A 26,694-nucleotide genomic window follows, 5' to 3' on the forward strand; every position below is an offset into this window, starting at 1 on the left:
AATTTGTCCACAAGAATCGGTGACACACACACACACACACACACACACACACACACACACACACATCCGGACATTTGTTCCTCTCGACGAATTATGTATACTACACTTGAAAATTTGTAAAAATAATTGGTTCTAAAAAATTCGGAAATCGACATCACTATAAGGCTTCCTTTATGAGGAAGCAAAATTGAAATAAAATTCTATATTCTTCAGGATTGAGTAGGGCTCGGTCCCTACTAGAAATCAGGTGATTTCCAGATGATTAGAAATATTAAATTTGGGAGAAATAAATTTTTAATGTATTTTTACACAAATTTCGATTGTCTGATAGCGTTCGGGTGGTGGTGCTACTACTTAAAAATTAAAATAAAATTTTCTATTCTTCAGGATTGAGTAGGGCTCGGTCCCTACTAGAAATCAGGTGATTTTCAGATGATTAGAAATATTAAATTTGGGAGAAATAAATTTTTAATGTATTTTTACACAAATTTCGATTGTCTGATAGCGATCGGGTGGACCTGCTACTACTTAAAAATTGAAATAAAATTTTCTATTCTTCAGGATTGAGTAGGGCTCGGTCCCTACTAGAAATCAGGTGATTTTCAGATCATTAGAAATATTAAATTTGGGAAAAATAAATTTTTAATGTATTTTTACACAAATTTCGATTGTCTGATAGCGTTCGGGTGGTGGTGCTACTACTTAAAAATTAAAATAAAATTTTCTATTCTTCAGGATTGAGTAGGGCTCGGTCCCTACTAGAAATCAGGTGATTTTCAGATCATTAGAAATATTAAATTTGGAAGAAATAAATTTTTAATGTATTTTTACACAAATTTCAATTGTCTGATAGCGTTCGGGTGGTGGTGCTACTACTTAAAAATTGAAATAAAATTTTCTATTCTTCAGGATTGAGTAGGGCTCGGTCCCTACTACAAATCAGGTGATTTTCAGATCATTAGAAATATTAAATTTGGGAGAAATAAATTTTTAATGTATTTTTACACAAATTTCAATTGTCTGATAGCGTTCGGGTGGTGGTGCTACTACTTAAAAATTGAAAGAAAATTTTCTATTCTTCAGGATTGAGTAGGGCTCGGTCCCTACTACAAATCAGGTGATTTTCAGATCATTAGAAATATTAAATTTGGGAGAAATAAATTTTTAATGTATTTTTACACAAATTTCAATTGTCTGATAGCGTTCGGGTGGTGGTGCTACTACTTAAAAATTGAAAGAAAATTTTCTATTCTTCAGGATTGAGTAGGGCTCGGTCCCTACTAGAAGGCAGGTAATTTTCAGATGATTAGAAATAATAAATTTGGTATAAAAAAATTTTTTATTTTTTTTTACACAAATTTCGATTGTCTGATAGCGATCGGGTGGACCTGCTACTACTTAAAAATTGAAATAAAATTTTCTATTCTTCAGGATTGAGTAGGGCTCGGTCCCTACTAGAAATTAGGTGATTTTCAGATGATTAGAAATATTAAATTTGGAAGAAATAAATTTTTATTGTATTTTTACACAAATTTCAATTGTCTGATAGCGTTCGGGTGGTGGTGCTACTACTTAAAAATTGAAAGAAAATTTTCTATTCTTCAGGATTGAGTAGGGCTCGGTCCCTACTAGAAGGCAGGTAATTTTCAGATGATTAGAAATAATAAATTTGGTATAAAAAAATTTTTTATTTTTTTTTACACAAATTTCGATTGTCTGATAGCGATCGGGTGGACCTGCTACTACTTAAAAATTGAAATAAAATTTTCTATTCTTCAGGATTGAGTAGGGCTCGGTCCCTACTAGAAATCAGGTGATTTTCAGATGATTAGAAATATTAAATTTGGGAGAAATAAATTTTTAATATGTTTTTACACAAATTTCGATTGTCTGATAGCGTACGGGTGGTGGTGCTACTACTTAAAAATTGAAATAAAATTTTCTATTCTTCAGGATTGAGTAGGGCTCGGTCCCTACTAGAAATCAGGTGATTTTCAGATGATTAGAAATATTAAATTTGGAAGAAATAAATTTTTAATGTATTTTTACACAAATTTCGATTGTCTGATAGCGTTCGGGTGGTGGTGCTACTACTTAAAAATTGAAATAAAATTTTCTATTCTTCAGGATTGAGTAGGGCTCGGTCCCTACTAGAAATCAGGTGATTTTCAGATCATTAGAAATATTAAATTTGGAAGAAATAAATTTTTAATGTATTTTTACACAAATCTCGATTGTCTGATAGCGTTCGGGTGGACCTGCTACTACTTAAAAATTGAAATAAAATTTTCTATTCTTCAGGATTCAGTAATGCTCGGTCCCTACTAGAAATCAGGTGATTTTCAGATGATTAGAAATATTAAATTTGGAAGAAATAAATTTTTATTGTATTTTTACACAAATTTCGATTGTCTGATAGCGTTCGGGTGGACCTGCTACTACTTAAAAATTGAAATAAAATTTTCTATTCTTAAGGATTGAGTAGGGCTCGGTCCTTACTAGAAGGCAGGTAATTTTCCGATGATTAGAAATAATAAATTTGGTATAAAAAAATTTTTTATTTTTTTTTACACAAATTTCGATTGTCTGATAGCGATCGTGTGGACCTGCTACTACTTAAAAATTGAAATAAAATTTTCTATTCTTCAGGATTGAGTAAGGCTTGGTCCCTACTAGAAATCAGGTGATTTTCAGATGATTAGAAATATTAAATTTGGAAGAAATAAATTTTTAATGTATTTTTACACAAATTTCGATTGTCTGATAGCGTTCGGGTGGTGGTGCTACTACTTAAAAATTGAAATAAAATTCTATATTCTTCAGGATTGAGTAGGGCTCGGTCCCTACTAGAAATCAGGTGATTTTCAGATGATTAGAAATATTAAATTTGGAAGAAATAAATTTTTAATGTATTTTTACACAAATTTCGATTGTCTGATAGCGTTCGGGTGGTGGTGCTACTACTTAAAAATTGAAATAAAATTTTCTATTCTTCAGGATTGAGTAGGGCTCGGTCCCTACTAGAAATCAGGTGATTTTCAGATGATTAGAAATATTAAATTTGGGAGAAATAAATTTTTAATGTATTTTTACACAAATTTCGATTGTCTGATAGCGTTCGGGTGGACCTGCTACTACTTAAAAATTAAAATAAAATTTTCTATTCTTCAGGATTGAGTAGGGCTCGTTCCCTACTAGAAATCAGGTGATTTTCAGATGATTAGAAATATTAAATTTGGGAGAAATAAATTTTTATTGTATTTTTACACAAATTTCGATTGTCTGATAGCGTTCGGGTGGACCTGCTACTACTTAAAAATTGAAATAAAATTTTCTATTCTTCAGGATTGAGTAGGGCTCGGTCCCTACTAGAAAGCAGGTATTTTTCAGATGATTAGAAATAATAAATTTGGTATAAAAAAATTTTTTATTTTTTTTTACACAAATTTCGATTGTCTGTTAGCGTTAGGGTGGTGGTGCTACTACTTAAAAATTGAAATAAAATTCTATATTCTTCAGGATTGAGTAGGGCTCGGTCCCTACTAGAAAGCAGGTGATTTTCAGATGATTAGAAATATTAAATTTGGGAGAAATAAATTTTTATTGTATTTTTACACAAATTTCGATTGTCTGATAGCGTTCGGGTGGTGGTGCTACTACTTAAAAATTAAAATAAAATTCTATATTCTTCAGGATTGAATAGGGATCGGTCCCTACTAGAAATCAGGTGATTTTCAGATGATTAGAAATATTAAATTTGGGAGAAATAAATTTTTAATGTATTTTTACACAAATTTCGATTGTCTGATAGCGTTCGGGTGGACCTGCTACTACTTAAAAATTGAAATAAAATTTTCTATTCTTCAGGATTCAGTAATGCTCGGTCCCTACTAGAAATCAGGTGATTTTCAGATGATTAGAAATATTAAATTTGGAAGAAATAAATTTTTATTGTATTTTTACACAAATTTCGATTGTCTGATAGCGTTCGGGTGGACCTGCTACTACTTAAAAATTGAAATAAAATTTTCTATTCTTCAGGATTGAGTAAGGCTTGGTCCCTACTAGAAATCAGGTGATTTTCAGATGATTAGAAATATTAAATTTGGAAGAAATAAATTTTTAATGTATTTTTACACAAATTTCGATTGTCTGATAGCGTTCGGGTGGTGGTGCTACTACTTAAAAATTGAAATAAAATTCTATATTCTTCAGGATTGAGTAGGGCTCGGTCCCTACTAGAAATCAGGTGATTTTCAGATGATTAGAAATATTAAATTTGGAAGAAATAAATTTTTAATGTATTTTTACACAAATTTCGATTGTCTGATAGCGTTCGGGTGGTGGTGCTACTACTTAAAAATTGAAATAAAATTTTCTATTCTTCAGGATTGAGTAGGGCTCGGTCCCTACTACAAATCAGGTGATTTTCAGATCATTAGAAATATTAAATTTGGGAGAAATAAATTTTTAATGTATTTTTACACAAATTTCAATTGTCTGATAGCGTTCGGGTGGTGGTGCTACTACTTAAAAATTGAAAGAAAATTTTCTATTCTTCAGGATTGAGTAGGGCTCGGTCCCTACTAGAAGGCAGGTAATTTTCAGATGATTAGAAATAATAAATTTGGTATAAAAAAATTTTTTATTTTTTTTTACACAAATTTCGATTGTCTGATAGCGATCGGGTGGACCTGCTACTACTTAAAAATTGAAATAAAATTTTCTATTCTTCAGGATTGAGTAGGGCTCGGTCCCTACTAGAAATTAGGTGATTTTCAGATGATTAGAAATATTAAATTTGGAAGAAATAAATTTTTATTGTATTTTTACACAAATTTCAATTGTCTGATAGCGTTCGGGTGGTGGTGCTACTACTTAAAAATTGAAAGAAAATTTTCTATTCTTCAGGATTGAGTAGGGCTCGGTCCCTACTAGAAGGCAGGTAATTTTCAGATGATTAGAAATAATAAATTTGGTATAAAAAAATTTTTTATTTTTTTTTACACAAATTTCGATTGTCTGATAGCGATCGGGTGGACCTGCTACTACTTAAAAATTGAAATAAAATTTTCTATTCTTCAGGATTGAGTAGGGCTCGGTCCCTACTAGAAATCAGGTGATTTTCAGATGATTAGAAATATTAAATTTGGGAGAAATAAATTTTTAATGTATTTTTACACAAATTTCGATTGTCTGATAGCGTTCGGGTGGACCTGCTACTACTTAAAAATTAAAATAAAATTTTCTATTCTTCAGGATTGAGTAGGGCTCGTTCCCTACTAGAAATCAGGTGATTTTCAGATGATTAGAAATATTAAATTTGGGAGAAATAAATTTTTATTGTATTTTTACACAAATTTCGATTGTCTGATAGCGTTCGGGTGGACCTGCTACTACTTAAAAATTGAAATAAAATTTTCTATTCTTCAGGATTGAGTTGGGCTCGGTCCCTACTAGAAAGCAGGTATTTTTCAGATGATTAGAAATAATAAATTTGGTATAAAAAAATTTTTTATTTTTTTTTACACAAATTTCGATTGTCTGTTAGCGTTAGGGTGGTGGTGCTACTACTTAAAAATTGAAATAAAATTCTATATTCTTCAGGATTGAGTAGGGCTCGGTCCCTACTAGAAAGCAGGTGATTTTCAGATGATTAGAAATATTAAATTTGGGAGAAATAAATTTTTATTGTATTTTTACACAAATTTCGATTGTCTGATAGCGTTCGGGTGGTGGTGCTACTACTTAAAAATTAAAATAAAATTCTATATTCTTCAGGATTGAATAGGGATCGGTCCCTACTAGAAATCAGGTGATTTTCAGATGATTAGAAATATTAAATTTGGTATAAATAAATTTTTATTGCATTTTTACACAAATTTCGATTGTCTGATAGCGTTCGGGTGGACCTGCTACTACTTAAAAATTGAAATAAAATTTTCTATTCTTCAGGATTGAGTAGGGCTCGGTCCCTACTAGAAATCAGGTAATTTTCAGATGATTGAAAATATTAAATTTGGAAGAAATAAATTTTTAATGTATTTTTAAACAAATTTCGATTGTCTGATAGCGTTCGGGTAGTGGTGCTACTACTTAAACAAGTTGTTCATTTCATGATCATTAAGCTTCCTCAATATAATATATACCAATTGTTTAATTTTTTATTTTAGAATAATTATTTTAAAGTGTTATGATAAAATGTCAAAAAATACAAAATTTCAATTTTTTGTGAAAAATTAAAATATTTATTAATTCTATAAATTTTGATAAAATATATACTTTATATACATGAATCGATTCGTTTTTATGTCAGGAATGCAATTTTGACAACAATTAATATAAATTTTAATATAGAAGAAAGTTATTTCAAAAAATCCAAAAATTAATTTTTTCAAAAATTAAAAAATTGAATGATTGCGAAGAAATTTATAAAAAATTTGTAAATAATTGATTTCCCGTTAAAATTTTTTTTTAAATAATTGAATTCTTTTGGAAAAATTTATTAAAATAGTAGATGAGGAAAATTTTTAAAAATAATTGAAATTTTGTCAAGAATTTTATTAAAATTTCTGAAAATAATTGAATTTCGGAGAAGAATTTTATTATTCATAAAGATAATTGAAATGATGAGAATTTTAAAAAATATTTTGAACATAATTGAATTTCTGGGAAGAATTTTATTAATTTTGAAAAGAATTGAATTTCGGAGAAGAATTTAATTATTTCAAATGATAATTGAAATTTTGACGCGATATTTAAAAAAATTTTGAACATAATTGAATTTCTCCAATCATTTGTAATTTCTCTAAAATTCTCCAAATTACATCGTACAAATTACGGAATTTACGGACCTTTTTTTTAAAAAAAACTGACTTTTACTAACTTGAAGCAAATTTACGGACCTATTTCGAGCCCTGATTGCTACATTCATTAGTCGATTACACCTAATTGGCATTTTTTGCAACAAAATCGTCTCTCTAACTAATTGTCGATTTTATTTCCCCGCAACTAATATGAAACAGTTCATTTGCGGAAAAAGAATTGAGTATTTAGTCATTAATTTTTATTTATTATAGAAATGGGGTCGAAGAAACGTTGACTGTGTAAAATCACGCACAAGTCATCTCCTTTTCAGACATAGCAGTACGGCAACTATATATATCTATATACCAAAGGGATACCCGTAATGATTGCATAAAAGCATGCGGGCTCTTCCGCTAACCAGTATCGCCCACAATTATGAATTATTTTACCGTTTTGCAATTGTTACGATACTTATAGTTTTTCTTACCTTCTCAAACAATAAAAACATTTTAAAACAAACTTCCAATCATAATTCTGGCGCACGTAATTTTACTTTTGAATTTACAAGGGAAAAAAAGAATATAAAATATTTTTAATTTTTTGCATCGTTCTCACTTAATTTTATCGCAACATAATTAGGTGAAGTATGATAAAAAAAAATGTGAGTAAAATAACACTTGCAGTTAATGGTCATTACTGTAGATTTCAACTGTAGATTTAATTATAATTTTTACTAAATTGTATTTTTTAAAATCGACTAAAAAAATATAATACTACGTTTTAGCAGAGATAATGAATTATTCGCGCACTCATTATAAAACATTACACGACAGAATGGTAAATTTACTCTATTCATGCAGAATCGATAGAAACGTAATTATTTTTTAATATTTAATTTTCTATCTCATCTATTTTTTGGTTATTCATTCAAATTAGTTTTTCATCTACTAATTAAAAAATTGAGTCGATTATTGATTAAACAGTAAACATTTTATTAATTAAAAAAATAGTAAAAAAAAAGTAGCAATCGAAAAATTAAATTTGAAGAATCAATTTTTTCATAATTTCTAAATTAAATTACATTCAAAAATAGAATAATTTTTTAAAAATAAATATTTAAATACCTATTTACTCTTCCGTAGAAATTAAAATAATTTAAATATTTCTAATCTAAATCCTCTTTGAAATTTAACTATATATTTCTAAAAATTACAACTGTAATTCTTACAAAACTGAATCACTTTTTTGTTGACATTTTTAAATAAAATAATTCCAAATTTTAATTATTTTATTTCGAAATAAAAATTTAAGTATTATTTCAATTTTACAATTAAAATTTTCAAATATTTCAATATAAAAATTTTTCGAAATTTAATTATTTCTAAAAATTCATACTCTAACGCACTAATCATTCAATTATCTAAAATTTTATCTAAAAATTAATTTTAAACCAATTCTTATTAAAAAGTTCTGCGAGAATACAATTGTTCAAATACAAAAATAAATAATTTATTCAATATTCGAATATTTTTTTTTAAAATTGGATCCCTATAAAGAGCTTTATCAAAATTTTCTTAAATAACTGAATTTTTACCAAGAATATTATTAAAATTTTTGAAAATAATTAAATTCTTTCATGAAATCTAATGCTTTGAAAATAATTTTTAAATTCTAATAAACAAATTACATAAAAATTTTTTTAAATAACCAAATTCTTTCGAAGAATTTAATAAAATTTTTAAGAATAATTGCAACTTTCAAGAAATTTATTCAAAATTGTATTAAAAATAATTGAAATCCATTGGTGAGTTTTATTGTTTATGAAAATAATTAAATTCAAACAAAGAATTTTGTTAAAATTTTTATAAAAACAATTAAATTCCAAAGACGAATTTTATTCGAATTTTTAAAAATAATTGAATTCTTGTGAAGAACTTTATTACATTTTTTGAAATAATTAATTTCTTGCGAAGAATTTTATAAAAATCTTTTTAAATAATTTATTTTTTTGAAAAATTTTGTAAAAATTGTTTTTTTACAATTGAATTATTACCATGAGTTTTATTATTTATTAAAATAATTGAATTCTTGCAACGAATTTTATTAAAATTTTAAAAAATAATTGAATTCTTTCTACGAATTTTAATAAAATTTTTAATGAACAATTACATTTTTCAAGCAATTCCATTCAAAATTGTATTCAAAATAATTGAAATTCAGCGATGAGTTTTATTATTTCTGAAAATAATTTATTTATTGCGAAATTTTTATTATTTATGAAAATAATTGAATGCCTAAAAGAATTTTATAAAAATTCTTGAAAATAATTGAATTTCAGAGAACAATTTTATTATTTATAAACATAATCTACAATATTTTTAAAATTTCCTAAAATAATTGAATTTCTGCGAAGAATCTTATTACTTTTAAAAATAATTCAATTATTTTGAATTGAATTTTGACGAACTTTATTTATTTTCTTTAAATAATTAAATTCTTTGCGAGTAAAAAAGAATTTTTTAAAAATCTTTTTAAATAATTGATTTTTTTTAACAATTTTGTAAAAATTGTTAATTTACAATAATTGAATTACTGCCATGAGTTTCATTATTTATTAAAATCATTGAATTCTCGCAACAAATTTTATTAAAATTTTAAAAAATAATTGAATTCTTTTGACGAATTTTATTGAAATTTAAAAAAATAATTAAATTCTTTCGACGAATTTTAATAAAATTTTAAATAAATAATTTAATTTCTGAGAAGAATTTTATATAAATATTTGTAAATAATTGATTTTTTTTAAAAAATTTTGTGTAAATATTGTGTTTGAAAATAATTAAATTGTTGCGAAATTTTTATTATTTATGAAAATATTTTAATGCTTAAAGAATTGTATTAAAATTTGTCAAATTGTATTTAAGAATTTTTTTGAAATTTCTTGAATTTTTTCTAAGAATTTTATTAAAATTTTTGAGAAAAATTTTTTAATGAAGATTTTCAAAAATTTCAAATTCAAACCTTTTAAAATTCAACAACTTATAATAATTAAAGCTGCCCGAATGATAAAATCATTATTTTATATTATAAGAAATACTGCAACTTCTTTAAAATTATTTTCAGATCAAAGAAATATGCTTTTAGACACAGAAAAGAAGCACTTTTCATCAAAGAGTATTTCCTTTCTTCAAAAAAGAAAACTATTCTCTATCTTCAACTTCAAAAGACTGGAAACGTCTTTGCGATGAAAATATCAAAACCCAATTTTACAATTCTGATATTCTTATAAATAAATATACATAAGCATGCTGAGACAATTTTTTTTCGATGAATCCGCAACAAAACATAAAATAACTTGTTGTATAACACGTATAACCATAAATATTTGGATTTACTTTTTTTCTTTCTTTTTTTTTTGGCGACAATTGTGGAACGATATTTGCAAATGGAAACCAGTTTTGATGGTTCCTACGTGAGAAAGTCACGAGAAATCGAAGGAACCTGGTTTTATGACTCCGAAATGAGGTGAAATTCCTTTCCATTGATATTCTGAATGCGAAATCTTTGTCTGAAACCTGTCTTTCATACCAACAGCTTAATTCCGTGGGGCAGATTTCCGTTATGGATTCAATCCCTAATACCATTCAAGATAGAGCACACAATATACGTATATAGTGTGTCATTAAAATTCACTTCTAGACAAAATAGCATGCACTTTACTCTGAAAATTGAAGCGTGCACTTGATATTTAAATTGAAATCTATTCTCTTCAAGAGTGAAATTTCAAATAATAGAAGCCTATATAGAGAGAATATATATCAAAAATATAGAAAGATTTATTATTTACAGGAAAAGTAGAAAAGAAAAATTTATTTGTTTCAAAAAAACATTAGTTATCTAATTAGACAGTAAATTAAATAAATTAAATAAATAAAACATAAAATAAAAATTATTATAACACAGGGTTGCCACGCAACCCAAAAACCGGGAAAACCTGGTAAAGTCAGGGAATTTTGATCGGAATCCTGAAAAATTATTGTTTTCTAAAGTTATTGTGCTTATTCATGAAATCAAATTTTACAAAAATATTTCAAAATTAATTGAATTTTAAAAGAGTTGCGTTTACAATTTTCATAAATAAAGTTCAAAAGGTTTTAATTTGAAATTTTAGAAAATTTCAATTTTAAATGAATAAAATAATAAATCAAATAATAAAAATTTCAAAGGAGTTCTATTATTTACAAATTATTTATAAATTTCTTCACAATAATTCAATTATTTTCATGAAGAATAACAGTTTTAACCAAAAATTCAATTATTTTCATAAATAATAAAATTCTATATATGTTTTCAATTATTTTCATAAATAATTGAATTTCAATTATTTTTAATACAATTTTAAAGGAATTTCTCGAAAAATGTAATTATTCTTAAAAATTTTATTAAAATTCATCAAAGAAATTGTAATTATTTTTAAAAGCCTTCCTATAATTTATTTATAAGAATTTAAGTACTATTGTCAATAATTTTTTTAATAAATTAATTAAAAGAATTAAATTATTTTCATAAATTTTTAATTAAACTCTTTGCAAAGTTCAATTATTTTCATAAATAACTAATTTGCTCATCACAAGAATACAATTATTTTCAAAAGTAATAAAATTCTTCGCAGAAATTCAATTATTTTCAAAATTTGTTTAAACGTTCTAGTCAAGATTTCAATTATCTTTATAAATAGCAAAATTCTTTGTAGAAATTTAATTAATTTCAATAATAATTTATCAAAATTCAATTATTTTTAACATCAACTATTTCAATAAAATTTCACAAAAGAATTCAATTATTTTAAAAAGAAATATATTATTAAAATTCGTCTCGAGAATTCAATAATTTTTAGAAGTAATAAAATTCTTCGCAAAAATTCAATTCTGATCAAAAAATTTTTAAAAAAATTCTAGTCAAAATTTTAATTATCTTTATAAATAATAAAATTCTTCTTCAAAATTCAATTATTTTAATAAATTTTAACAAAATTCTTGTCAAAATATCAATTATATCCAAATACTTTTCTCAGTTCAATCAAATATTTTACAGAGATTCAATTATTTTTTATGCAATTTTAATCTTATATCTCGAAAAATTAAATTATTCTTAAAAATTTTCTTAAAATTCATCAAAGAAATTCAATTACTTGAAAAAGCCTTCCTATAATTTATTTAGTAGAATTTAAGTATTATTGTCAATCAATTTTTAATTAAATTTCTTGAAAGAATTAAATTATCTTCAAAAATTTTAATCAAATTCTCTTTAACAATTCAATTTCTTTTCAAAATAATTTTAATAAAATTCTTTGTAGAAATTTAACTAATTTGAATAATTTATCAAAATTCAATTATTTTTAATATCTGCTATTTCAATAAAATTTCACAATTTAATTATATTAAAAAGAAATATATTATTAAAATTCGTTTCGAGAATTTTATTTTCTTATTTTTAATAAAATTCTTCTTCAAAATTCTTGGCAAAATTTCAATTATTTTCAAATACTTTTCTCAATTCAATCAAATTTTTTACAGAGATTCAATTATTTTTTATATAATTTTAATCTAATATTTCGAAAAATGAAATTATTCTTAAAAATTTTCTTAAAATTCGTCAAAAGTGTTTTAATTATTTGAAAATTTGTTGATAAAATTCTTTATTAGAGTTCAATTTTAAAAAACATTCAATTACTTATTAAATTATTTATTTTTGTATTTAAAGAATTGAATTCTCGTAAAATTTTCAAATAAAAATTGATTTAAATATGAATTTCAGTTAAAATTTTAAATGATAATTGAATATTATACTATCTAAATTTGAATTAATAAAAATATTTTCTAATTTGAATTAATGACTTACTTTTTGCTTTTGATTCAGCAGATTTTACCAATAAATAATTTTCTACTAATTTAATAGTAAAATTTACTAATTCAAAAGCAAAAACTCATAGTCACTAATTCCAATTAGTAAACATTTTAACTAATTCATATTTAAAGAAAAAGTATTACAGCGTGGATTTTTAGAAATAATTAAATTTTGAAAAGATTTCAAATTATAATCTTTGAAAGTTTGAATTTTTCATACTTTGAACTAAAAATTGTGAAGATTAAATTTTTTTGAAAAAGTTTAATGCAACTTTTATGAAATTATTTCAAGTTTTTATTTTCTAATATATATTTTATTGAAGAATTTCCGAATAATCGATGAAATTTCGAAAAAATTGAATTGTAAACAAAACGATTTGAAAATTTTCAAAGAAATTTTTAAAAAATTATTAAAAATAATTAATAATTAATTTAAAGAAGAATTTTGGATAAAAATTTTAGAAAATAATTGAATTGAAATGAGAATAATTTTTATGACGTTACAGTAACAATATTCTTATAATATAAAATAATTATTTTATCAGTCGGTCATCTTTAATAATTAATTAATTATTATAAAACATGAAGATATCGATTGCTCCGAGTCGAAGACTCGGAGTGATCGATTTCTTCATGTTTTATAACAATTTTTTTTTAATTCTTGAATTTCAAAAAAATTTGAATTTAAAATTTTTGAAAATCTTAATTCTTATGGAAAAATAATAATGACTAAATATTTATTTTAAAAAAATAGAACATTTTTCTGAGTAATAATTTTCATACTGAATGAGAATATTTTTTAAGTAAAATATAATTTTACTCTTTCGTTTTCTATTCGACTCGAATCGATCAATCGTTTTGCAGTCAACAAAATTAGAGTTTACTTCAAGATAACCAGATCTCCTGTCAACTACAGAGTATCGTTCAATAAAATTTATGAAGCATAACATGAAGCCTTGTTGTTCGTATAATTACAAAGTTCCCCGTTGAAAGGACAGCTTCCCTCGTCAATTTCAATTACGCGACACAAACAAAAACTACCTGACGGCGTTTCAGTATTTTCTCATTTTTTGTTGACACTTTTTTTCTCTAAACTTTAAACTTTCGCAAGGAATACAAAATAAAGCCGCAGAGAGTTTTTTTTTTTAATAAATGAGACAATGCAAATAATTTTCCCGATAGAAAATTTTTTTTCCAAGTAACTGTTTTTTTTAATATTAACCTTTTTTAAATTATTTTTTTTTTATTTCATAGCAAGAATTTTTAGAAATAATTTCATTTTGAGAAGGTTTCAAAATTAAAATCTTTGTAAATCTGAATTTTTCTTACTAAAGATTAAAGTTTTTAATTTTTTCTGTTTTAACTTACAATTCTGTATAGAATTATTCTAGAAAACTCTAGTCTGGTTCAAATAAATTTTAATTAGTTCAAATAAATTATTTTAGTTGATTCAAAAAAATTTTGTTTTATTCAAATAAAAATTCTATTTCTGCCAAAAGTAAAATTGTTACTAATTAAATAAAAAAAAATTCGTATTTTATTGTAGGAAAATTTCAGGAAGTCGTTACGACTTCAACAAATATTGTGTACGAAACAATAAAAGAGCAAATTTTTCATACAAAATTTTCAAGACTAACAAAATAGAATACACTTAACAAAAGTTTTCTAAAGATAATAAATACAAGTTCCAGGACATTTACTGAATGTAAATTTGTGAAACTAAGTATTCCAAACATTATTAAATTAGGAGAGAAAAGGAAGTCTTTTGTCTGGTGACTTACTTCCTGAATAAGTTTTTAAACAATAAAAAAAAGTAGACGAACGAAAGTTTATACTACGCAATGAGTCACTAGTTTTTTAAATCTTTCTTAAAATTTAATTTTCGTCAAATTTTTATTTCGCGTTTAATTAAAATTCTTTAAATTTTAAACATTTCTTTAAGTTTCAATTTAATTTTCGTCAAATTTTTATTTCGATTTCAATTAAAATTCTTTAAATTCAAACATTTCTTTAAGTTTTAATTTAATTTTCATCAAATTTTTATTTCGATTTTAATTCAAATTCTTTAAATTTAAACATTTCTTTAACAGGGTTTCCACAAATATTTAATTTTATTTTTCCCTTACTTTTCCCTGATTTCCACACAAAATTCTCACTTTTTCCCTGACCCTAAAAAATATTCTGATTCACTCTAAAAATTATTAGATACTCAAAAAAATGTTCTATTACATTTATTTACAAATTTCATTAATTGTAAAATTATTCAAAAACATCAATAATTTCTTTTCTAAATAAATATTTAATTTAAAAAATCGACTTTTCTTCATGTTTTGTTATAATTTAAATTACCATGAAATTTTTCAAAAAAAATTTAATTATTTACAAAAATCCTAATAAAATCCTTCGCAAGAATTCAATTATTTTTAAAAGTAGTAAATTTTCTCAAAAAATTCAATTACTTTCATAAATAATAAATCGATTATTCAATAATTCATTTTTTAATCAATTTTTATTAGAAAATTCTAGAAGAATTCAATTATTTAAATTAAAAAATAAATAATTTATTAAATAATTGAATGTTTGTTAAAATAATTGAATTCTCATAAAGAATTTTATCAAGAAATTTTTAAATAATTCAAATATTTTGACAAATTTTAATTAAAGTTTTAAGAATAATTACATTTTTCGATGAATTTGATTAAAATATTGTATCAAAAATTAATTGATATCCTGCGGTGAGTTTTATTATTTATAAAAATAATTAAAAATTTTCTCAAAAATGTTATTAAAATTTTTCTAAAATAATTGCATTTCGGTGAAGAATTTTATTATTTATAAAAATAATTGAATTCTTGAAAAGAACTTTGTTAAATTTTTTTTAAATAATTGAATTCATGCGACGAATTTTATAAAATTCTTTTTAAATAATTGATATTTTTCGAAATTTTTTATATTAAATAATTGAACTCATGTGAAAATTTTATTATTTATGAAAATAATTCAATTATTTCAAAGAAATTTATTAAAAATTTTATAAATTATTCAATTCCTGTGAAATTTTAACAAGAATTTTATTCAAGTTTTTTAAAATAATTGAATTTTGAAGAAGAATTTTATTATTTATAACAATAATTGAAATTTTGACGAGAATTTTTAAAAAATTTTTAAAATAATTGAATATTGAAGAATTTTACTACATATTTATAAAGATAATTGAAATTTTGACAAGAATTTTTAAAAAAATTTTGAACATAATTGAATTTCTGTGAAGAATTTTATTACTTTTGAAATAATAATTTCATTCTTCCAAAGAATTTTATTTAAGTTTATAAAAATAATTGAATTTCGGTGAAGAATTTTAATATTTCTAAAAATGATTAAATTCTTGAAAAGAATTTTGTTAAATTTTTTTTAAATAATTAATAATTGAATTCTTGTGAAAATTTCATTATTTATGAAAAAAAATTGATTTATTTCGAAGAAATTTATTAAAATTTTGTAAATTATTGAATTCCTGTGAAATTTTGCCAAGAATTTTATTAAAGTTTTTAAAAATAATTGAATTTAGAAGAAGAATTGTATTATTTATAAAGATAATTGAAATTTTGACGAGAATTTTATAAAAATTTTTTGAATATAATTGAATTTTGGAGAAGAATTTTTTTATTTTTAAAGATATAATTGAAATGACCAGAATTTGTTTTTGAATTTTTGAATATAATTGAATTTCTGCGAAAAATTTTATTACTTTTGAAAATAATTGAATTTCTGGAATAAATTATTTGTAAATTTTCTAAAATTCAATTTTTTTAGTATATATATTTTTATCTAAAATTCTTCTATCAATCTAGTATTTATGAAAATTGTAAAAATGATTCATTAAATAATTTATAAGTCATAATTTTATGATAGTTCTTGTATAATTAAGTTATTTAAAAAGAAATTATTGTCTGAAATAGAAAAAATTCAAGGATTTGTATTAAAATTCGTGGTAATTTCATAGTTTACGATGCAAACAAAAAAAAAACATGAAAATTCAGAGTTTTTTCAGAATTTTTAAAATTCAATTTTTTCCAGTACTTTTACTAAAAATCCCTGACTTTTCCCTGAATTCCCTGACCTGTGGCAACCCTGTTTAAGTTTCAATTCAATTTTCTTCAAATTTTTATTTTGATTTCAATTATAAATTCTCTAAATTTAAACATTTCTTTAAGTTTTAATTTTAATTAAATTAATTTTCGACAACTTTTTATTTCGATTTTAATTATAATTCTTTAAATTAAAAATTTTTTTAAATTTAAATCTAATTTCAGTTTAAATTCTTTGAACCTATTTTTATTTCAAATTCACTAAAAATCTGCGTGACTTTGAGGCGTCATCAATTTATAAAATGGCTCAACTTAATTAAATGTAATCTCTTAAAGCATTATGCTTGTTCATTAATTAAATAGAATTATACAGGTGAGTTAAGGATATAATTGAGAAATGTTAATGTAGATACTGATTTGCAAAATTATAAATTACAACCAACACATAATAAATGCGTATTAAAATTTTAATTATATGTGCCAATTTGTAATTATATTTTAATTAATTATCATCTGTTTATGTTCTGAATATTGAGAATGCAAATTATTCATATACACATATTTTAAATGTAGCTAAGAAGAAATAGCCTCAGTGGAAAATAGGACAAAAAGTATCGGAAGGTCAGAAAAGAGAAGCAGGAAATAAATCGTTTCAAATAGTATTATTAATTTGTTTCCTAATTTTTTTCTAAACAAGCAAATAATTATTATCTTAATTACTCTGTTGAAAATTGCATGCTTCTATCAATCAAGAATCATTTTCTACAATTATTTTCTCAACTACAAAATGATTAATCACTAATTTTTCCAAATCATCAATTTATCAAAATCAACACCTACTGAATCTGAATAAATCTTCTAGATAAATAATAATTAGCAAAGAATTAATAAATAATTAATTAATAATTAATTAATCATTTTATTAATAACAATTAATAACTTAGAAACAAATTAATAATTAATAATACTATTTGAAACCATTTATTCCCTTTCTCTATTTTTGCTTCAGTTCCGATCAAAATCTTTTCTTTAAATTTTGACAGAAAATCTTTTCTCTAAAGTTTGGGGGTAAAAATTTTCTTTAAATTTTTTGGGCAAATCGTTTCTCCAAATTTTGGGGACAAATCTTTTCTTTAAATTTTGGAGGAAAATTTTAACTCTAAATTTTGAGTGAAAATCTATTCTCTACATTTTGGAAGAAAATAAATTAAATAAATTTTTGGGGCAAATCGTTTCTCCAAATTTTGGGGACAAATCTTTTCTTTAAATTTCGGAGGAAAATTTTATCTCTAAATTTTGAGTGAAAATCTTATCTCTACATTTTGGGGAGAAATAAATTAAATAAATTTTTGGGGAAATAATTCTTATTCGAAACTCAGATAAAAATTTTTAAAAACCTTTGTTTTACACAAATTTTCGATATTACGATTTCGCTGAATTTCAATTTTATACAAGAGAGGATAATAGACAATTTCGATAAAACCGAAAGAAATGAAATTGACTATTAAAAAAGTCATGAAATCTTCAGTTAAAAGAAGATTATTTGAAATCCCAGCGCTAACAACAGTTTTCAATGGACAATCAAATGAATTTCATTCCAATTCAATTCGAGAAATTCAATTGCCTTTTGCAAAATGAAATGAGAAGAGGAAAATTGAGTAAATCGAATTAAACTCTTTAAAGATATGGTCATAGTCGTGGTAATCATTTTTCCGCATTAAATGCTCCATGCAATAATAATAATCGGAAGTGTAACTTGCTCTAAGTGCTGAGTTGATTCTTAATAGAACATCTGTTTCAATTGCTGTAAAATTCAATATGAAAAATACAAATTTTCAACGATTTCAATTTAAAACCTTTTCAAAATTCAATTATGTATTTCTAAAAATTAACGCTTTAATGCTTTTAATATTCAATTATTATCTAAAGTTTTAACTAAAATTCAGTTTTAAACCAATTTTTATTAGAACTTTCTACAAGAATTTAATTTGAATTCAATTCTTTCAATTCAATTACTGAAATTCAATTATTTTAATTCAATTATTTAAATTCAACTACTTAAATTATTAAATAATTGAATATTTCTTAAAATTGAATTCTTATATAGAATTTTATCAACAAATTTTTAAATAATTGAATTCAATTAAAATTGTATTAAAAATAATTGAATTTCTGTGAAATTTTTATTATTTTATGAAAATAATTAAATGTTTGCGTGGAATTATATCAAAAAACTTTTTTAAATAATTTAATTCTTTCGAAAACTTTTATAAAAATAGCAGAAATTGAAATTAATTGAATTTGGAACAGTTTTTGAAAATACTTAATTGAAATTTTGACAAGAATTTTATTAAAATTTTTGTAAATAATTGAATTACGAAGAACAATTTTATTATTCATCAAGATAATTGAAATTTAGACTAGAATTTTTTTTTAATTTCCAAAAATAATTGGATACTGAATTGAATGTTGTTACTTTTGAAAATAATTGAATCCCTTTAAAAAAATTTTATTATTTACAAAAATAATTGAATTATTGCGAAGAAATTTATAAAAAATTTCCCGATAATTGAATTTCTGTGAAATTTTTGTTTTTTATGAAAATAATTAAGTTTTTGTGTAGAATTTTAATACAATTTTTCTAAATAATTGAAATCTTTTGGAAAGTTTAATTAAAATAGTAGTTATTGAAAATCATTAAATTGAGGGAAATTTTTGAAAATAATTAAACTTCTTCGAAGAATTTCATTATAAAAATCTTTTTAAATAATTAATATTTTTGAACAATTTTGTAAAATTGTGTTTTACAATTATTGAATTATTGCCATGAGTTTTATTTATTTATTAAAATAATTGAATCCTTGCAACGAATTTTATTAAAATTTTAAAATATAATTGAATTCTTTCCACGAATTTTAATAAAATTTTTAAGAATAATTACAGTTTTTGAGAAATTCAATTATAATTGTATAAAAGACAATTGAAATTCATCAATGAATTTTATTATTTATGAAAATAATTGAATTATTGTAAAGAATTTTATAAAAAAATTAATAAATAATTGAATTCGTTTGAAACTTTTATTATGTATTAAAATAATTAAATGTTTCAGCGTAGAATTATATCAAAATTTTTTTTAAATAATTGAATTCTTTTGGAAATTTTTGAAAATAATTGAAATTTTCTCAAGAATTTTATTAAAATTTTTGAAAATAATTAAATTTCTGCAATAATTTTTAAATATAATTGAACTTCTCCGAAGAATTTTATTACTTTAGAAAATAATTGAATTGTTTTTTCAGAATTTTATGGAAATTTATGAAAATAATTGAATTCTTGTGAAGAATTTTTTTAAAAAATAATATTCAATAGAATTTTAGTCAATCTGAAGAATTTTGCTATTTATGGAAATAATTGAATTCTTGAGAAGAATTTATTTACAGTTTCTAGAAATAATTCAATTCTTTGGACGAATTTTAACAAAATTTTTAAGAATAATTACATTTTTCGAGAAACTCGATTAAAATTGTATTAAAAATAATTGAAATTCTGCAATAAGTTTTACTATTTATGAAAATAATTGAATATATTGCGAAAAAATTTTTAAAAATAAATTTATAATTACGGTGACTAACTTCCCTTGATTATTTTCGAAAAATTTAAATAAAATTCTTTAAAAGAAGTTAATTATTTTTAATATTATGTAAAGAAATTTCAATTATTTCAAAAATTTTCAATTATTTCTTTATAAAAATTCAATTATCTTGAAACAACAGAATTAAAAAAATTCAACAATCTTATTTTTCAGAATTTTCAAAAAATCTTTGCGAAAATTCAATTCTATTAAAAAATTTTAAATGTGTATCTTTTTTTTAAATTAACTAACAAAAATTTTAATTATTAATCTTCGCACTAAGAAATATGAATTCATTAGAATGTGACTCTTTATAAAATTCAATTATTCATCAATTTATTATTAAATTAAAATACTTTGAAAATTTGATTTGTTAAAAAGTTTTTAATGAAATTCTTTAACAAATTTAATTATTTTCTGTTGAATTTCACAAAATTTCTTTTAATTCGATAATTTTTTTTAAATTTCTTTACATACTATATATATATATTTGAATCAGTGACTGATTTTTTACTATCAAATTAATTATTTTTAACTAATTCCCGGCTATTTTCCGGTTAGTAGACAACCACTAATTTTTCTGACCAATTCTATTTTCCCTGACCTGTGACAATTTTGGTACTAAATCGTAATTTGGTTCTATTTTAATTCCCGAAATTAGCTCTAATTTAGAACTTTCTGTTTACAGTGTATACTCTCTAAATCTGAATCAGTGAAATTCCACTGAAAATCAGTGAAATTTGACTGAGAATCAGTGACTCTATTCTCGCGATTTGAATCAGTGGAAATTCACTAAAAATCAGTTAAAAATAACTGAAATTTCAGTAATTTTCCACTGATTCGTCAATTAAAAAACTACTGAAAATTTCTGTCACACATATTGAAAATTTCAGTAATTTTTTAATTAGCCAATCAGTGAAAAATGACTGAAATTTCAATCATTTTTAACTGATGATCTTCAGTAAAATTTCACTGATTCAAATCGCGAGAATAGAGTCACTGAAAATCAGTCAAATTTCACTGATTCAGTTTTAGAGAGTAAGGATATCAAATTGAGACAAAAAACGAATTAAAAGTGTAGCCAACACTTTTAATTTGTTTTTTGTCTCAATTTGATATCCTTAGAGAAATGATGACAATTGTACAAAAAAGAACAGCTCGTTGTAAATAAATAAATTTTTACAAAATAATAATTAAAATATTAATTTTATTATTTTGATACTTAAATTCATTCACTTTAATTAAAGAAAAAAAAAAAGAATCAAAAGTGGTAAATAAAACAAAAAAAAGTACTTTCCACAAGAAGTTGGCCAAACAAAGAAGCCACTTTTGCATCTCCTCGCTCATTTTGCATTGCAAATATACAGACAAAAGTAAAAATGAGAGAACTCAGAGATAAGCTTCGAGAAATAAATAAGCAATCAATTTTACAGCGTCTGACTGTTTCCTTTCGAATACATATAAATATTACTTTAAGAGGCAATATTGCCATTGGGGAAGCTTTTCCTGAATGGACGCGACAGATGTGAGGGAGAAGAAGTGCCGCCAAGTAAAGTCAAGGCGATGAGTAGGACAGTGTGTCGATGTCGTGCACGTTGGACCCCTTCCTCCACGTGACCTGGCCACTGGCCCACTTTGATTTCTCCTCTTCTCTCTCACCCTGCCAAGGCCCTCTTCCTCCCCCCACTCTCAAACTCCAATCTTCCTTTCTTATTTCTTCTCCACTTTTTATCTTTCTCTTTTCTTTCATTTCTTCCTCGCTTTTTTTTTCTTTATTTATTCCTTATCATTATTGTTAATTCTCCTGTTTTTTTTCTCTTCTTTTTTTGCTTCTTCTTTATCTTCTCCACCTCCATGATCATCATCATCATCATTATTATCATCATCATCATCATCATCACTACCTTCGACACCATGACCACCACTACCAATCGAGTAGAGGCCCCGCTTATGACTTAGCCATGCAATTCCAGCACATGCCATGCCACACCACGAGTTACACTGGCAGACAGGTACCATCCTCTTAACTAGCCGGATGGATGAATAGTAGATAGTGATCGGGACCGGTACAATCAAAAATATCGAGAAGAGGAGATCGTTCGAGGATCTCTCATCTGGTCGCGAGGTCGTCGTCGTCGGTACCGGTCGACCTGATCGTTTCTTATTTTTTTTTTTCATTATTTCAAAAAAAAAAAGTGACGCCGAATGATCTGGAATTTATTTATTCATTTCCTTAACCAGGAACCTCATTCGCCAAGTTTGCCAGTTATTTTTATGATTTTTAAATTTATTCTTTATTACGGACATCGTTTTGTTAATTAGGATTACAGTGTTAGAGTGTTCGAAAAAAAAATATACCGTTCGAGGAAAAAGTGAAACACGCTTTAGAGGTTTTTCTTTTTTTTTCTGTGAAACCAAAGTTGAATGCTGATTTGGAATTTGTCCTAACGTTATGATACGAACCTTTTGAACACGGAATACGAATATTTACATCGATTTACGGTAAATTCTCTTTTATGAAAAAATAACCTAAACTAATAAAAAAATTAATATTTTTAATTAACAATTAGTACTTCCAACTAATAGCTTTTAACAAATATTTAGTACTTTAAATTAACATTTACTAAATTTGAATTAATGACTGATTTTTTGGTCTTAAATAAATAAATTTCATTCATAAATACACGGAGAAAAATATAAAGTAACTTTTACTACTTTTATAGTAAAAAATTTCTGGTAATTTTTATTACTTTTGGAGTAAATTTTGCAACGTTCGAAGTAAATTTTACTAATTTTTACAAATATATACTTCGAATGTAGCAAAATTTACTCCAAAAGTAGTAAAAATTACTAGAAATGCTTTACTGGAAATTTTTTACTATAAAAGTAGTAAAAGCTACTTTATATTTTTCTCCGTGACAGTATTTTCCACTAAAATTACTAAATTTGAGAAATTAAATTATTTCAGTACAAAATTTAATTTACTTAATTGAATAAGAAATTAAATCCAATTAATTGTGTAAAGAAAAGGAAATTAAGTCAATTAAATAAAAAATTATATCAAATTATTTGAATAAAAACACGAATTAAATTAATTCAATAAAATATAAAATTGAATTAATTGAATGAAAAGAACAATTCAATTAATTCAGTAAAAAAGAACTCTCTAAATTTGAGTTATCTCAGTAAAAAATTTAATTAAATTAATTAATAAAAAAAAAATTAAACTAATTGAGTGAAAAATTTAATTAAATTAATTCAATAAAAAAAGAACTCTAAATTGGAATTACTAAAAATGTTTACTAATTCCTTAAATAAATAAATAAATAAATAAAATTCGAATCAGTGACTGAGTTTTTCCTTTTTAATTAGTAAATTTGACTAATAAATATTATTTTCCACCAATTTATTAATAAAATTTACTAATTTAAAAGCAAAAAAATCAGTCACTATTTAAAATTAGTAAACATTTTTCAAAATTTAAATTTAGAGAGGATATTGATATCGACAAGTTTTGAAAGTTCAAATCGAAATATTTTTCTAAAATCCTCTTTAATAAAAATATTTTCATTTTAATTAAATTTAATTAAATGGAATTTTCATTTTATTAAATTATTGAATACAATGAAAATTAGAAACTAAAATTCTACATTTAAAAATGTTGTAATTATTTTTCTTTGAAACTGTCGCAAAATAATTGTAATAAAAACTCAATTTGAAGAAGAAATAAATAAATTTCGTTCAGTGATATCTTCAAAACTTTAAAATCATCTTTAATTGAAACACTTAAAAAAATTATGTTTGAATCAAATTCTCAATTTTGTTGCATAAACGTTATGTTTGAGTCATTCTAATAAAAATCTATTGAACCTAAATAAATATTTTTTTACATAAATAAACATTTGGCTAATTATAACAAATTTTTTCGTTTGAAGAAAAAATTTCATCAACTGAAGTAAATTCTTAGTTGAAAAAAAAAACAAATTTTGTTTTGTTGACAACAACAAAAGTTTGACAGCAATGTATTTATTTGGTTTATTCAAGCAAAATTTAGTTGTTTCAAATAAAATGCTTTCCTAGTGGATTTAATACTTATAATTAACATTTAATGCTTTTAATTGTTTGAAACTTAATAATTTAATTAACTGAAACTTAAAACATTTAATAATTAAAATTGAATACTTGAATTAATTAAAATTAAATACTTTAATTAACTAAAATTGAATACTTAAATTACCTAAAATTGAATACTTGAATTAATTAAAATTGAATACTTTAATTAACTAAAATTAAATACTAGAATTAATTAAAAATAAATACTTTAGTTAACTAAAGTTAAATACTTGAATTAATTAAAATTTAGTACCTGAATTAACTAAAATTAGATACTAGAATTAATTAAAATCGAATACTTTTAATCAATTAACATTCAATAATTTGAATTAACTAAAATAAAATCTTAATAATGAATATTTATAAACTGTAAATAATTTATTTTAATTTTATCTAATAGCATTCAATTTTTACTAAATTAACAAAATTAATATTTCTAACCAAATGCATTTTTTATTTATAAACAAAAAAATTAATAAGAACCGTTTCTAATTGTCGTTAAAATTGTCATTTGAAGAAAAATTAAATTATTTAATTAAAAGTTCTAAATTTTTTAAACTTGAAACTGTATCGAAACATTAATCAAGAAAGCAATTTATTTTTCTCAATAATTCCCTTTTATCTTCTATTAAAAATTATTTTATATTCGAGATAATTAAAAAATATGTCACGAATTTAATTGTCATTTCAAAGTAATTCCAAAAGAATATTGATTTTAGTCATATATATTGTTCTTTATGGGAAAAATTGCATTTTGCAAAAAAAGAAAGATTCTATATGTTATACTAAATTGTGTGACGGAAATATGCAATATTGAAAATGGAAAATATGAAAAATTGCTATTCGATAAAATCTCTTTATGTAAATTTTATATTTAATAGAAAATTTACTCCTAAGAAGAATTTTTCCATAAAAAAAAAATTAAATCGAAAATTTTCGACTCGAATTCGATTTCGAAAATCAAAATTGAAAATTAATAAAATAGAAAATTTAAATTAATAGATACGCGTAAAAAATTAATAAAACATTAAATTAATAAAAATAAAAATGATAAAAAATTAATAAAAAAAAAGATTATTTATTAATAAAAACTAAAAATGAATCTTAATTTATTTTGTTTAAGTTCCCCAAATTTGCAATGTTCAAACGAACAAAATCTTTGTTACTTCATTCAATTTGTGTTTTATTAAAAAATAATTATTCTTCTCTTCATAAAGAAAGGAATCTTTAACTAAATAAAAATATTTAATTACTATTTTCATTACTATTTCCTTTTTCCATTTTATTTAGTAAATTTTTAAAAATATCGAAACAAAAAAAATTTCTTTTATTTGAACGTTCAGAACTTTAGAAAAATTTATATTTCGTGTAACAAAAAATATCCTTAGTTTCCAATAAATCTTAAATTAGTCACAAATTCAATTTAGTAATTTTTACTAATTTTTGTTAATATTTCTCCAAATTCGAATTTTTCGATATTCTTCTATATCTCGTTAGATTCACAATAAAAATATATTCATTAAATAATAATTGAAAAGAATTAGAACATTTTAAAATAATTGAGACATTTTTAATTAATATAAAAAATCTACATTTATTTATTAATTAAATAATAATTAATTAATTAAATAATAATTAATTAATTAAATAATAATTAAATAATTAAATAATAATTAAATAATTAAATAATTAAATAATAATATTAAAAAAAAATAAGCGACAAAACAATAGGAATTTAAAAATATTCCTCAAAATTAAAAACCTCTTTTCAAAATTACAAACATTTTTCAAAATCAAGTAGACTGAGAACAAAAAAACAAGAAAATTTGTTTCCTAAAAAAAATCACTTTCATGACTTGAAATTTCCAAGACAAAAAAATATTTCCTCGATTCAAAGAAACATATATTCTCCATAGAGTGAATGATCGTCTCACAAAATTGATTAAAAATTTCCCTTTCAAAATAATACGTAACCGTATTAATGAATTTGGATCAACCTTGACTTATTTCGTCAAGGATTTGATACGACCTTGCTTGTATTCTTTTTTTTCTATAAAATTCAATTTAACGAATTGATGAATCTTTACTTTATTCATTGAAAGAAAACGAACCTTATTACAATAAAAGAGAAGAGAAAAAAAGGAAC

General features: G+C 23.0%; 3 protein-coding genes across 5 annotated transcripts in view; 1 reads left to right on the plus strand and 2 right to left on the minus strand.

The window, feature by feature from the left end:
- Positions 1–26,694, minus strand: part of LOC122510265 (F-box/LRR-repeat protein 20) — a 295,503-nt gene that overhangs the window by 148,878 nt on the left and 119,931 nt on the right. The window lies entirely within an intron of this gene.
- Positions 1–26,694, minus strand: part of LOC122510273 — a 151,286-nt gene that overhangs the window by 101,639 nt on the left and 22,953 nt on the right. The window lies entirely within an intron of this gene.
- The window catches only part of LOC122510261 (serine protease filzig), a 34,830-nt gene continuing 30,581 nt past the window's right edge, over positions 22,446–26,694 (plus strand). The window contains exon 1 of the mRNA XM_043624763.1: positions 22,446–22,937. The gene's annotated coding sequence lies outside the window, so the exon portion shown is untranslated. The remainder of the gene's footprint in view (positions 22,938–26,694) is intronic.

The sequence above is a fragment of the Leptopilina heterotoma genome, unplaced genomic scaffold, assembly GCF_015476425.1.
Source record: "Leptopilina heterotoma isolate Lh14 unplaced genomic scaffold, ASM1547642v1 Lhet_68, whole genome shotgun sequence".
Lineage (NCBI taxonomy): Eukaryota > Metazoa > Arthropoda > Insecta > Hymenoptera > Figitidae > Leptopilina > Leptopilina heterotoma.